Below are 13,339 nucleotides of genomic sequence, written 5' to 3' on the forward strand. Positions count from 1 at the left end.
CGACTGGGGTGTCACCCCGTGCGGGTTGGAGGACGCAATGGCAGTCCGCATTGCACCCCACCGCTTCCGAGAGGACAACGCCCGACCGACGGACGGATCTGTCCACCGCGACTCCATAGCGCTGGCTCACCGGGCGCTCGGTTCTCTGGTGTTGGATCCTCGCAGTCCCGACAGCCGGAACACCTAGCCTTTCCCATCATCGGTCGGGCAGACTATGAGTCCCACCAGGGACGGGCAGCCCGCCGTGGGAAGGATAGGATAAGGGCCGCCGAGGCCCGTATCGTTGCGGAAATGGCGGCGGTGGAGGCGGCTGATGCGGCGATGCGGGCAGCCGTAGAGGAGGAAGCTATCCGCCCTGCATTGTGAAGAAACGATAGCGGAGGAACACGCGCGCCCTCGCCCAAGAACAGAATCGGGCGGTCCATGCCATGGTCGGACTGCCACCGAAGGAGGAGAAGGCGGACAATGACAACGAGGACAGATTCGGCGACGAGCAGATCTGACTCGATCCATACTGCATCTTCCACCGGTACTTCCGCTAGAAGGATGACAAGGGCACCGGGAAGGGCAAGGGCAGCCGTGGATGAACTCCACCATAGCCAAACATGTCAAATTTTGGTAGTCCGATGACATGTTTAGTTAGTAGTGATGGAGTAGCCCAACAATGTGTGTGTATCGACATAGTTGCATGAGTTTGTATGGATTTGAGATATGATAATTGAGGTGTCCGAATGTGGGTTACATGATTTGAGAGGTGCCCAATCAATGCCTGCGGACGCGTCCGCGGGAATTTGAGGGGCCGGATTTGCCAAGTTCGGCTGTACAACCGGCCGACCAAACCTGTCTTAAACGCCCAGGCAGACGACCCGGTTACTGACAGGTCAGGAAAATGCGATCTAGACGGGAGCCTCAAACGGCTCTCAAACGCTCGAGCTGACCGGCACCCCTCATATCCAGCCCAAATATGGGGCGGATACAGGGCGCCCGGACGTGTCCGCCATGTCAGTCTCGGCTCACGCTGGCCCACGCGACCCCACATATATTTTCTGCCGTCCGCTTGTCGGACCAAAACCCTAAGCACTTCACTCCCCTCCGCCTCCCAAACTCCCGTATGATAATCTCCGGCCTTCTCAGGCATGGCGTGCAGCGGATCTGACTCCGACCAGTCCAGATCCATCGACTAGGGTGTCGTCTTGTGTGGGTTGGAGGAGGCAGTGGCCATCCGCATTGCACTCCGCCGCTCCCGAGAGGACAGCGTCCGGCCGATGGCAAGATCTGTCTGACGCGACTCCATAGCGTCTGCGCATCGGCACTCAGATCCTCTGGTGCCGGATCATCACAGTCACAAGAGCCTTCAAATCTCCCCTTCACCATCACTATTCTGGCGGAGTATGAGTCCCACCGGAACCGGTGTGCCTGCTGTGGGAAGGAGATGATAAGGGCGGTGGAGGCCTGCCTCGCTGCCGACATGGCGGCGGCCGGGTGGCTGATGCGGCCATGCAGACAGCCACATAGGAGGAAGCCATCCGCACCAGCAATGTAAAGAAGCGACAACGGAGGAACATGCCTGCCCAAGCCCGAGAGCAAAATCGGGCGATCCGTGCCATGGCCGGACTGCCACCCAAGGAGGAGTAGGAGGATAGCGACGGGTCGGATAACTCCGGCGATGAGAAGATCCGGCTCGATCCCTACTATGTTTTCGACCGGTACTTCCGCGAGAAGGACGGCAAGGGCGCTAGGAAGCGCAAGGGAAGCCGTGGATGATCTTCTTCACCATAGCCAAACATGCCAAATTTTGGTAGTCCGATGGCATGTTAGTGATGTAGTAACCGGATGATGTGTGCAATGAATCATTTACGTAGTTGCATGAGTTTGCATGGATTAGAGGTATGCTAATTGAGGTGTCCGGTTGTGAGAAGGGGGATTTGAGACTTGACCGGTCAGTGTTTGCGGGCGGGCCCGGGCGCATCCGCGGGGGTTTGAGGGGTCGAATTTGCCAAATCCGGTCGTAGATGCTCTAAGGGCATCTCTAACGGCAACCCGCAAATTTCCTGCCGCGTCTGTGTCCGCGGACTAGACCCCCTGTCCGCGGACACGGACGCGGGAGGACGCCATCCAATGCTGCTCGCATATATTTCAACCCGCATTTAAACAAAAACTGGACGAAATTCATGCAAACCGACCGATATTCATGAGAGTTCAGATAGAAAATAGCACAATTCATCCACACATAGCATGCAAATTAAGTCTACTACAATGATGTCTCAAATTTGCCCTGATTCCAGATGTGCAACAAGTTTTTCATCAATGAATCATGTCGTTCCACACATACTCCCCTTCAGCTTCATCCAACAGTGTGTGTACGTAAATGGCCGTCTCTCTGTCCTGTGGTATAGCACGGCAGTGCGGGCTACATACAATACATAGACCAATATTGAGTGAATGAATCAATCAACAAGTTGAGCAAGAGGAAGGAAAACTTAAGATCTTGTCCTTTGTTGCATGCAATGGCCACCTTGTTGGGGAATGCAGTAATTTCAAAAAATTCCTACGATCATGCAAGATCTATCTAGGAGATACATAGCAACGAGACGGGAGAGTGTATCCACATACCCTCATAGACCGAAAGCGGAAGCGTTTAGTAACGCGGTTGATGTAGTCGAACTTCTTCGCGATCCAACCTATCCAAGTACCGAACGTACGACACCTCCGCGTTCAGCACACGTTCAGCTTGATGACGTCCCTCGTGCTCTTGATCCAGTTGAGGACGAGGGTGAGTTCCATCAGCACGACAGCATGGCGATGGTGATGATGATGTTACCGGCGCAGGGCTTCGCCTAAGCACTAGGGCGATATGATCGAGGTGTGTTACTGTGGAGGGGGGCACCGCACACGGCTAAGGCAAAACTTGGTGTGTTCTAGGGTGCCCCTGCCCCCGTATATAAAGGAGGGGGGAGGAGGAGGCTGGCCCTAGAGGGGGCGCGCCAAGGGGGGGAGTCCTACTTCGACTCCCGGTCCAAGTAGGATTCGCCCCCCCCCCTTTCCTATTCCAACTAGGGAAGGAGGGAAGGGGGAAGAGGGGAGAAGGAAGGAGGGGGCGCCACCCCCTCCTAGTCCAATTCGGACCAGCCCATGGGGGGGGGCAGACACCCCTTGAGGCCCTTCTCTCCTTTCCCCTAAAGCCCATTAAGGCCCATCAACTCCCCGGGGGGCTCCGGTAACCTCTCGGTACTCCGGAAAATATCCGAACTTCTCTGGAACCATTCTGATGTCCGAATATATCCTTCCAATATATCAATCTTTATGCCTCGACCATTTCGAGACTCCTCATCATGTCCACGATCTCATCCGAGACTCCGAACAAACTTCGGTCATCAAAACACATAACTCATAAAGAAACCGTCATCGAACGTTAATCGTGCGGACCCTACAAGTTCGAGAATTATGTTGGAACATCCCAAATTTTCAATTTGGAATGTTATATATCAGATCATCATTGCATATCATATTTAATTGCATTTTGGCTTGATCCTAGAAATTCTACGCAACTCAAGGACCCACGGAGAGAGTTGGGGATTTCGTTATTTTCATATTTGAGTCTTCTCAAATTTTGAAAAGAGGATCAATTGGTTTTGATTATTTTTCTTTCCTAATATTTCTAAAATAAAAATTTATGAGAGGATAAAAAAATGACTTCTCCAAATAAATGAAATATTAGAGGAAAAATATTAAAATCAATTAAATATTTATTTGGATTTTTTATTGCAATTTTATTTGAATTAGAAAAATTGCACGTTTTCAAAATTGCATTTTTAGGCCAAGAAAATGTTTATCTTGTTCTAAATATTTTATTTAGACGATGAAAATTTGTTTTGGCATTTTTAGATTTTTATTTATTTTTCTAGGATTTATTTTCAGCGGAATCTTTAAAAAAATCTGTTCGCGCGTCCGACTGGGTCGAAGGCCCAACCGAGCCGGGCCAAGCCCGCGCAGCCGCCACCTCCCCGTGGGAGGAGTCCTCCCCGCCGCCGAGGCCGAGTCTGGCCAGGGCACGCCTCCCGAGGCCGACCCCGACCCGGCGCCCCCTGCCCCAAGCCAGCGCTATCCCTCCTCTTAAATAGCCGCCGCCGACCTCCACCACCACCCGAGCCGCCCCGCCAGCCCCTCCGCCTAGCGCCACCGTCGCCGCTTGCCGCCGCCGCTCGCCGCTGCTGCCGCCTAGCGCCTCCGCCACCGCCTGCCGCCTGCCGCCGCCGCCCCGCAGTGCCCTGCCTCGCCGGCGACGCCACCGGAGCCGCCGGTCCTGATTTGATTTGCAGCCGGTTTTTTGGTTTAGGTAAAAACCGACCGGTTTTTATTTAAACCCTAGTTTCGCTTTTTTAGAATAGATCGGTTTTATTTTCCGGTTTATTTATTTAGCGGACGTTTGATTATTTTCGATCGCGATTTCTGCCCTGATTTTCGTTTTAGTTTATCTTTTTGCTCGTTTATTGGAATGAGGCGATTCAAGCGCCTAGTGTTTCGTCTCGAAGCCCTCTTTCTGTTTAACCAACTTAAACAAGTTTTTGCTACTGTAAAATTTGACTTAAGTCCAAATTAGTAAATGAAGCTTGTTTCTTTCGTAGTTTGAGTTTCGTTGCTTCATTTGATTTGATTCTTTTTGCAAACCGGAGCTCTTAAGTTGAACTTTCTGGTTAGTTTTCTTATTTGAGTTTTACCCGTGCTTATAGTTGAGTGCTTATTGTATGCTTGTTTGTTTGCGATAGAGTACCCGGAGTGTGAAGCGTGCTACTACGAGTCTCTAGGTTTCACGGATCATCAGCAAGGCAAATAACACTTTGATCATACCTCTTTACTACCCAGTTTTATTGCATTAGATCAATCCTCAAACAATTGTATGGTTAGGATCTGTTTAACATGTGGGTTTTGGAAGTAGATGAGGTAGAACCTATTGTCCTGTTTATTATCAAACCTTTGGGAGTTACTTCTACGTTACTCATGTTGCTATGTTATGCTTGTAGACGTGGATTGGGTGAGTGTATCCATGACAGATGTGAGTATTGTTATTTAATGGTTAACTTAAGGTTGCTACTTTAATACACATCTGGGTGGATTGAGGCACCTGGGGAACCCAGTGTTGCTTGTATTTTTGGAAATCCCGGGGTACCGTGTGATTCTCCTATGGACCGCCACCCAGGCTCAAAGGGATCATAAGATTATTCATGCTAGAAACTTCCGTGTGCAGCCACAAGCTATTATGGGCTCTAGCATAGTTGAGTACGTTACAAGACCTCTTTCAGTGGTGGGCTAGCAGATGTAGGGGAAAGTAGGTGTAACTGTCCACCCAGAGTAAAGAGTTATTGTTTCAGAAAGACTGTGTCTCGTTTCTCCGATCATGGATGCATTCGAGTCTTGTGGGGAAAAGTGCGCAAACCTCTACAGAGTGTACAAACTAATCATGGTTAGCCGTGTCCCCGGTTATGGACGTTTTGAGTATCTAGTTCTTGGATTATCATGTGGATCTCATCACTCTTAATATAATTGGATTGGGTTTAATGATATTGCTTAATTGGGATTGAGTTGGGTGAACCTTCTCAATGTTTAACAACCACCACGGTAGTTAAATAAAATTTATTCCTTTGTTGTAGGGAAAAATTGGCTTTATGCAAAACTGTAACCATAGAGCTTTCCACCAGCCATATATGCATGTAGTGATAGCATTATTCTGTTCATTACTCTCTATGTGTTACATTGCCAGCATATTCCATGTGCTGACCCATTTCGAGCTGCAACGTTTATGTTGCAGACTTTTCAGACGACGAGTAAGGTGCCTTAGGTCGTGATCTTTCACTCAGTGATGCCGTTGGAGTTGATGGACTCACTTTATCTTCCAAGCCTTCCGCTGTTATTGTATTTAGATGGCCTTAAGCCATATTTATTGTAATAAGTTCTCTTTTAAGACATTCGATGTAATAAGTGTGTGATTGCTACTCTGCTATAAATCCTTCAAGTACTGTGCGTGTCAGCATTACCGATCCAGGGATGACATTGATGCATAGAGATCAGACTGTTTGAGGTCTGGTCGCTACAAGATGGTATCTGAGCACACACTGACTATAGGACACGACCATTAAGCTAAAGCCATAGATCACTACTCTCTTCTCATTTCTGACTCCTCTCCCTTTTCTACTCTTTAGGATGGAGGATGCAAGGAACAAGTTCACTCAACCGGATGAAGATACACCTTTTGGATGCCACTTGAAGGAAGTCACCAGATACCTGAACATCAGAGTACCAAGCTTCACCGGGACCTACATCGCCACTTTGCCGGAAGAGGAGCATTGGATGATTCAAGTTCAAGTTCCAGGAAGGACGTTCATGCCTGTCACTGTTTCCCATAGAGTTTTCTTTTGATGCACCAACCTGGAGTATAGGAAAGAGCATGGTAACCCACATCACCATGGGACGCATTGGAGAAGTTTACCACAAGGATCTCAAGGATACTATCTACCAGATTTGTGGGCGCCGAGATGAGAAGTGGGAGATGATCAGCACCAGGAAGGATAGATCTATTGCAGCTTTCATCCAGGAGTTAAACCAGCACATTCGCTGCCAGGAGAACCAAATGTGCGCAGGCATGATAGATCTGAAGAAGGCAATGACCAGGATCACGGAGCTGGAGGAAGAACTCAAGACTACATGCGATGGATATAAGGAGGAAATGACTATACTTGTGGAGAAGAATGACGATCTGAAGAAGAAGCTAGGAGTATTCATGGGAGACCCTGCGCCAGGAGGAGATGACAACGATTCCACTTTCCTGGAGAACTACATCATCATCGACGACACCGACTCGGACCCTGACGATAGTGATGATGACTATGTTGATGAAGCTGGAGCAGATATCATGGAGTCTTCGACCGATCAATTTTTCTAGTCGACCACCATATCAGTAGTAGTATTCCCCCATGTATATAGTATAGTCCGAGCACTTTTGTAACGATAGTTAGATCGTTGTATGCCCTTGTTTGAATTGATTGAAGTGATGTGTTTGTGTTTGTCTCATGTGCATATGGGTAGTGTTTTCCCTCTAGACCTCATTCTATTCTATTTTCTCATCTTTTCTAAACCCTCAGATGCCTCCGAGACGCGACTATGGATTTGCTTTCCTAGCGGAGCTCACTCAGTTGATCCAGCAGCAGAATGCACTGATGTAGATACTAGTCCAGAATCAGAATCAAGGGAACAACAACAACAACAATCCACCACCACCACCACCTGTTGATCACTTAGCCCGTTTCCTGAGGCTTAATCTGCCGGTGTTCTCCAGTAGCACCGAGCCGATTGTTGCAGATGATTGGCTCCGCAAGATTGGAAGGGAGTTGACCACTGCAGGATGCACAGATGCGGAGAGAGTGCGTTTTGCCGCACATCAGCTTGATGGACCTGCAACATCATGGTGGGAGAATTTCATAGTCACTTACCCCATCAACACTGTCACATGGGACCAGTTTCAGCAGGCTTTCCGTACTGCCCATGTTTCAGCAGGAGCTATGGCCATGAAGAAGCATGAGTTTCGCAACTTGCGCCAGGGAGGACGTACAGTTGGCCAGTATGTGGATGATTTTAGTAAGTTAGCACGTTATGCCCCAGATGACGTTGCTACAAATGTAGCTAAGCAGGAGAAGTTTCTGGAAGGACTGAATGATGAGCTGAGCATGCAGTTGATGGTGACAACCTTCAACAACTACCAGGAGTTGGTAGATAGAGCTCTCATGATTGAAGGGAAGCAGCAACAGATTGACAACCGCAAAAGGAAGTATGGACAAGGGAAGTACAATTCTGGGGCTCATCAGAAGCCTCGTTTTATCCCGAACTCTGGAGGACCTTTTCAGCATAACCATGGAGGTCACAATCACAATGGAGGAAGTTCACACAACCATAGTGGCCCCAAGAATGGGAATGGTAATGGAGGAAACAACGACCATAATCGTTCCAACCCAACAACACCCGCCAAGAAGGATCTAAGTCACATTACTTGCTACAAGTGCTAGAAAACTGGACATTATGCCAATGAATGTCCTGAAGCTAAGAATGGAAATGGCAATGGAAGCTCTGGAAAGAAGCCCAACCCTTTTAACAGGGGACAGGTGAACCACGTTAACGTGGAGGAGGTTGAAGCCCAGCCAGATGCAGTAATAGGTAAGTTTTTGGTTAAGTCATTTACTGCAATCATTCTTTTTGATACTGGAGCATCGCATTTATACATATCAAGGGGATTAGTGGATAAGTATAAACTGCCCATCGAAGTTCTTAGAACACCTATGTTAGTGAGCTCGCCAGGAGCGGAGTATATGGCAAGCCAAGGATGTTTTTAGATGCCATTGACCATAGATAGGCATGTTTTCCCCTCAGACCTGATAATTTTGTAATCGCAAGGTTTGGATGTGATTATGGGAATGGATTGGCTATCGATGTATGGAGGAAACATCGATTGCGCCAGTAAATCGATTTTGCTCACCACCCCATAAGGAAGAAGGATTAAGTATGTATCTCGGCATGTGCCGAAGAGGACTCGAGTGAATTCCTTATCAGGAGTTGTACAAGAGGAAGTACTAGTGGTGAAGGATTTCCCTGATGTATTTCCAGAAGAGTTGCCAGGCATGCCACCGGATAGAGACATTGAGTTTTTGATTGAGCTTTTGCCAGGCACATGGCCAATATCTAAGAGACCGTATCGGATGCCTGCAAAGGATTTGGAGGAAATTAAGAAGCAGATTAAGGAGTTACTGGATAAAGGCTATATTCGCCCAAGTTCGTCACCTTGGGGATCACCAATGCTTCTAGTGGAGAAGAAGGATGGATCATTGAGGATGGTTGTTGATTATCGAGGATTGAATGAAGTAACGATCAAGAACAAGTACCCACTTTCGATGATCAATGATTTATTTGGCCAGTTGCAAGGAGCTAAGGTATTTTCCAAGATCGATCTGCGATCAGGATGCCTCCACTTGAAGATTCGAGAGCAAGATATACCCAAGACAACTTTTACCACAAGATACTGGCTATATGAGTATACCGTTATGTCATTTGGTCTGACTAACGCACCTTCCTATTTCATGAACATGATGAACAAGGTGTTTATGGAGTTTCTGGATAAGTTCGTCGTGGTGTTCATTGATGATATTCTAGTCTACTCGAAGAATGAAGAGGAGCATAAGGAGCATTTGCGTTTGGTACTTGGGAAGCTCAGAGAACATCAGTTATATGCCAAGTTCAACAAGTGTGAGTTTTGGTTGAAGGAAGTTGGATTCCTCGGACATGTTATATCCGGAGAAGGAATAGCAGTAGACCACACCAAAGTTGTCATTGTGACCGATTGGGAATCACCCACGTCAGTTGGAGAGATCTGGAGTTTTCTTGGACTCGCAGGATACTACCGGAGGTTCATTGAGAATTTCTCGAAGATTGCAAAGCCTATGACGGAGTTGTTGAAGAAGGACACCAAATTCAAATTTACTGAGGAATGTGAGGCCAGTTTCTAGGAGTTGAAGAATCGTTTGGTTTCATCACCAGTGTTGATTCTGCCAGATCAACGCAAGGATTATGAAGTGTATTGCAACGCTTCTCGTTGAGGACTAGGAGAAGTGCTTATGCAGGAGGGAAGAGTTGTTTCTTACGCCTCACGACAGCTAAAACCCCATGAGTTGAATTACGCTACACATGATTTGGAGTTAGCAGCCGTAGTGCATGCGTTGAAGACATGGAGACATTTTCTCATCGGAAACCATTGTGAAGTGTACACGGATCACAAGAGTTTGAAGTATATCTTCACGCAAAAGGAGTTGAATCTCAGGCAAAGGAGATGGTTGGAGCTCATTAAGGATTATGATATGAGGTTGCATTATCATCTAGGAAAGGCTAATGTAGTAGCCGATGTGTTGAGCCGCAAGAGCCATGTCAACACACTCATGACCGGAGAGTTACCCAAGGAGTTAGCAGAGGATCTTCGCGAGCTATGTTTGGAAATAGTTCCGAGAGGTTATGTAGCAGCATTGGAGATTCAGTCTACCTTGATGGATAAGATCTAGAAGCCCAGAATACGGACAAGGAGATTGCCGAGATAAAGGAAAGGATGAGCAAAGGAAAAGCTAAGGGATTTCATGAGGATGAGCGCGATACCTTATGGTTTGAGGACCGAGTATATGTGCCTAAGGATCCGGAGATTAGGAAGTTGATTCTGTAAGAGGCCCATGACTCGTCGTATTCGATTCAACCAGGAAATACGAAGATGTATCTGGATTTGAAGGACAGTTTCTGGTGGACTGGAATGAAGAAGGACATTGTGGAGTATGTAGCAGTTTGTGATGTATGTCAGAGAGTGAAGGCAGAGCATCAGAAGCCAGTAGGTTTGCTACAACCATTGCCGATACCCGAATGGAAGTGGGATAAGCTAGGCATGGATTTTATCACGGGATTGCCCAGGACTCGTTCAGGCTATGAATCTATATGGGTTGTAGTCGATCGTTTGACGAAGGTAGCTCATTTCATCCCAGTGAAGACCACTTACACCAGTGCTAAGTTGGCAAAGATATACATGACTAGGATCGTATGTCTGCATGGAGTTCCAAGGACCATTGTATCAGATGAGGAACCCAGTTTACCTCAAAGTTCTGGAATCAGTTGCACGAAACTTTGGGTACCAGGCTAGAGTTTAGTACAACCTTTCATCCACAGACAGATGGACAGGATGAGAGAGTCAACCAGATTCTGGAGGACATGTTGAGAGCTTGTGCACTAGATTATGGATCTAGTTGGGACGGCAATTTGCCATATGCAGAGTTCTCTTACAACAACAATTATCAAGCCAGTTTGAAGATGGCCCCTTTCGAAGCTTTGTACGGAAGGAGGTGCAGGACACTGTTGTTGTGGGATGAAGTTGGAGGCCCACAGTTGTTTGGACCAGATTTGATTAAAGAGTCTGAAGAGAAGGTTAAGCTGATTCGCGATAGGCTCAAGGTAGCCTAGTCCAGGCAGAAGAGCTATGCGGATTCTAAATGCAAAGAGACCGTTTACAAAGTCAGAGACCGAGTCTATCTTCGTGTGTCCCCACTTCGAGGAGTTAAGCGATTCGGAGTTAAGGAAAAGTTAGCACCACGTTTTGTGGGACCATACAAAATTTTGGAACGTATGGGAGAAGTTGCTTACAGGTTGAAGTTGCCCGAAGGATTGTCAGGAGTTCACGATGTGTTCCACGTTTCCCAGTTGAAGAAGTGCCACACAGAGATGGCTGATATTCCTCTGAGAGATACAGTGCCACTGGAAGCGATTCGGTTGGATAGCGATTTGACCTACGAGGAGAAACCAGTGAAGATTCTCGAGTTTGCCAGCCGAGTCACGCACAACAAGGTTATCAAGTTCTGCAAAGTTTAGTGGAGCCACCATACTGAAGATGAAGCCACCTGGGAACAAGAGGAAGACCTACAGAAGGATCACCCTACCTATTTTCTAGCCAACCCGAATCTCGAGGGCGAGATTCATCTTAAGGAGGGTAGGTTTGTAACATCCCAAATTTTCAATTTGGAATGTTATATATTAGATCATCATTGCATATCATGTTTTATTGCATTTTGGCTTGATCCTAGAAATTCTACGCAACTCAAGGACCCACAGAGAGAGTAGGGGATTTCGTTATTTTCATATTTGAGTTTTCTCAAATTTTGAAAAGAGGATCAATTGATTTTGATTATTTTTCTTTCCTAATATTTCTAAAATAAAAATTTATGAGAGGAGATAAAATGACTTCTCCAAAATAAATGAAATATTAGAGGAAAAATATTAAAATCAATTAAATATTTTATTTGGATTTTTTATTGCAATTTTATTTGAATTAGAAAAAATGCACGTTTTCAAAATTGCATTTTTAGGCCAAGAAAATGTTCATCTTGTTCTAAATATTTTGTTAAGATGATGAAAATTTGTTTTGGCATTTTTAGATTTTTATTTATTTTTCTAGGATTTATTTTCGGCAGAATCTTTTTTTTAAAAAATCTGTTGCGCGCCCGACTGGGCCGAAGGCCCAGCCGAGCCTGGCCAAGCCCGCGTAGCCGCCGCCTCCCTGCGGGAGGAGTCCTCCGAGCCACCAAGGTCGAGTCCGGCCGGGGCATGCCTCCCGAGGCCGACCCCGACCCGGTGCCCCCTGCCCCAAGCCAGCGCCGCCCTCCCTCTTAAATAGCCGCCGCCGCCGACCTCCACCACCACCTGAGCCGCCGTGCCAGCCCCGCCGCCTAGCGCCACCACCGCCGCTCGCCGTTGCTGCCGCCTAGCGCCACCGCCGCCACCCCGCAGCGCCCCGCCTCGCCGGAGCCGTCGGTCCCGATCCGATCCGCCGCTGTTTTTATTTCCGGTTTAGGTAAAAACCGACCGGTTTTTATTTAAACCCTAGTTTCATTTATTTTAGAATAGATCGGTTTTATTTTCCAATTTATTTATTTAGCGGACGTTCGTTTTAACGAACGGTGTTCACTCGTTAGCCGCAGACAGCGAACATTCGTTCGTTAGCCTGTTCATCAGTTTTTTTTCTTTTTCCAGGGTTTTTCCACGATTATTTTCAATCGCGATTTGTGCCATGATTTTCGTTTTAGTTTATCTTTTCGCTCGTTTATCAGAATCGGGCGATTCAAGCGCCTAATGTTTCGTCTCGAAGCCCTCTTTCTGTTTAACCAATTTAAACAAGTTTTTGCTACTGTAAAATTTGACTTAAGTCCATATTAGTAAACGAAGCTTGTTTCTTTCGCAGTTTGAGTTTCGTTTCTTCGTTTGATTTGATTCTTTTTGCAAACCGGAGTTCTTAAGTTGAACTTTCTGGTTAGTTTTCTTATTTGAGTTTTACCCATGCTTCTAGTTGAGTGCTTATTGTATGCTTTTTTGTTTGCGATAGAGTACCCGGAGTGTGAAGTTTGCTACTACGAGTCTCTAGGTTTCACGGATCATCAACAAGTCAAGTAACACTTTGATCATACCTCTTTACTACCCAGTTTTATTGCATTAGATCAATCCTCAAACAATTGCATGGTTAGGATCTGTTTAACATGTGGGTTTTGGGAAGTAGATGAGGTAGAACCTATTGTCCTGTTTATTATCAAACCTTTGGGAGTTACTTCTATGTTACTTATGTTGTTATGCTATGCTTGTAGACGTGGATTGGGTGAGTGTATCCATGACAGATGTGAGTATTGTTATTTAATAGTTAACTTAAGGTGGCTACTTTAATACACATCTGGGTGGATTGAGGCACCGGTTGAACCCAGTGTTGCTTGTATTTTTGGAAATCCTGGGG

The sequence above is a fragment of the Triticum dicoccoides genome, chromosome 5B, assembly GCF_002162155.2.
Source record: "Triticum dicoccoides isolate Atlit2015 ecotype Zavitan chromosome 5B, WEW_v2.0, whole genome shotgun sequence".
Lineage (NCBI taxonomy): Eukaryota > Viridiplantae > Streptophyta > Magnoliopsida > Poales > Poaceae > Triticum > Triticum dicoccoides.